The sequence below is a fragment of the Pinus tabuliformis genome, chromosome J (genome assembly GCF_031772625.1).
Source record: "Pinus tabuliformis cultivar Carrire ecotype Pingquan chromosome J, CPIR1, whole genome shotgun sequence".
Lineage (NCBI taxonomy): Eukaryota > Viridiplantae > Streptophyta > Pinopsida > Pinales > Pinaceae > Pinus > Pinus tabuliformis.
The window spans coordinates 264,051,581-264,054,282 of NC_142295.1; positions in this window are offsets into that span (position 1 = coordinate 264,051,581).

Here is a 2,702-nt window from a genome sequence, read left to right on the forward strand (position 1 = left end):
CGGAAATGCTTGGTTGTTGAGCACTTGTAGAAGGTTGGTCTAGGATTCTACCTGATCTGAGTTGTACCTCATTGAGAGGAACAACCATATAGGTAGGGAATGGTTGACCTTCTATGAGTGGTTGACCTTCCATCACATAAGCACTTTGAGGATTCCTATTATTGGGGTTTGGTTGAGGTTGAGAGGGAAGTTGATTTGGCCTCTGTTGAGATTGTAACAAGAGTTGAGAATTTTGATTTTGTGGAGGAGGTTGTTGTTGTTGAGGGAATGGCAATGACAACTGTTGACCTTGATTTGGAAGTTGGGGAGCTTGCTGATTTTGAAAGGATTGAGGATATTGATAGAATTGGGCAAATCTCCCATAAGGATTTTGCATCTGCATGCTTTGCAACCATGCTTGGAAAGGATTTTGTGGTTGTGACCAAGGTTGTTGCCAAGGATTCCAATTTGGTGGGGGTTGGAAATTCATAGAGTTGTTAAACCCTTGATTTTGCTGCCCCTGCCAAGGTCTTCTTGCAACAAAACAAAGAGATTCAAGCGTACTTGGATCTTCTTGAAAGACTGCTTTGAGGCCAGGGATTGAAGGACATTCCTTGGTCTCATGGGTTTCTGAGAAAATTACACAGGTTTCCACAACTTGTGCTTCCAAGGGACATTCCCTTAAAGCATGCTTCTTTCTACACTTCGGGCAAAAGATAGTCATAGCCTCGGCTTCTGCTTTTTCTTTATTTTGAATCTTAAGGGTATCAATTTGTTCACTAAGACTCCCTAAGATGTCAGTTTTAAATTCATCTAGCATATTACCGATTTCAGCCCTACTCACTGATCCTGTTGCAGATTTATTTTCCCTAAGGAGAGAAGGATCTCTAGGCCCTTTTTGAGTTTTTGATTTGCCCCTTGAGAGATGGATACAAAGTTCTGCTATATCATTGAGAGAAAGTTGAGAAATATCCCCCTTCCCCATCATGTTTAAGATATCTATCCATTCATCCCTAATGGCTTTTAATAAGAGGGCCTTTAAGGTCTCTTCATCCAAGGTACTCATTTTTGCTCTTTTTAAATTATATTGAAATCTCTCAAGTAAATCTTCTAAGCTCTCATCTTCTTTTTGCATCATTTTAAAAACCTCGTCCTTGTGATTAGTAGGCATACAATAGTCCAAATACCTATCCAAAAAGGTTTGTTTCATTTCATCCCAGGTCCGAATGGATTGAGTAAGTAACCCCATGAACCATTTCAAAGCTTGATCTTTTAATGTTGATGGGAACAGTTTGAGTTTCTGAGTATCATCCAGATAGTCATAGGTTCGACACACAACTTCAAATTCAAACAAGAATGTTTCAGGGTCCTCAGTTCTTAACCCATGAAAATTTGGGAGGACGGATGGTGATATGTTTTTCATGGTGGCTCGGGAGTCCTCATTAACAATGGGAAACCCAAATGAGTTATCCCCATCTCTATTTCCTCCAATGGGACCTCTACCTCCTCCATTGTTATTGTTATTTCCTCCTCCTCCTCTACCTCTACCTCTACCACCTCCTTCTTCCTCTGCCATGATGATTCTCCTAGGGATTTCAAAATCTTCTGGTTCTTCTACAAAGGGTGAATGAGAAGAGATTTCTCCTTCCTCTTCAGGTGAGTCTATTTCCTCAATTACAATTGGTTTTCTTGTAGGAGAAAGAGAAGAGTCTCTTCCTAGTTCAAACTCAATAGAAGGTGTAGGAGAGTCAACTCTTGGCTCTTGAATTTCAGGAATTCTGGGACTAGGAGTTTCGGTTGGAGATAAGGGAGGTGTCTCTTGTCTATCTCTTGAAACAGATGGACTTGTAAAAATTGAACTTCGAGCTCTAGCTAAAAACCTTCCCCTAGAATCTCTAGCTCTATGCATGTCATTTTTTATTTTATATTCAAGTCAAATTAAATAGTTCTTTTTCTGATCTTCCAGTTCACTCTAGGTGCAAGAAGAGAGCATACTCAAGAAACTATTAAATCAATAACTTTCTCCTTTCTGATCCTCCAGATTACTTCAAAGTGCAAGAGGAGAGCATACTTAGATAGGCTATTAACTTCTTTTCTTGAAATTTTATGTTTTTTTTTTCTTCTAAGAATATGGCTACTTAATTTCACTTCCCCGGCAACGGCGCCAAAATGTTTAGTCAATTTAGTGTTGTCTAAATTGCTAGTATTAATTGTCAACCCAGGGCTCGTAAGCTGATGAAGTGAAGGTGTACTATATGTACTTAAGTAACCTCTTAGAGTTTTTCTTATCGTTGGGGGTGTTGTTGTGGTTAATTATGTTCCTAAGATGGAGTGATAATTTATAAACAAGTGAGTGATGGTGTGTGTGTAGAGTGAATTCTAAATGAGTGAAAGTGTGTGTTTAGTGATCTCTAACTACTTGCTTGAAAGGAAATGCTTGAAAGGAATAAATGAATTGAAATGACTTGAAATAACTTTGAAAGCAAATGACCACTTCCAATGGCACTAGACACCATTCATGCTGCTGCTAATAAAAGAAAAGAAAGTCACTTTTAAAACCAAAAATAAAGATTATCTCTCTCTAACTCGATGCTTCAAAGCACATGTACTGTGTAAAGCACGGATAGAAAGTAGCTTAAGTTGAATTAGAAAAGTGAGAAAAATCTGCTTTAAAGACTAATGATAACGTTTTTCTCTTTCTAATTCTCTACTTCAGCCATATG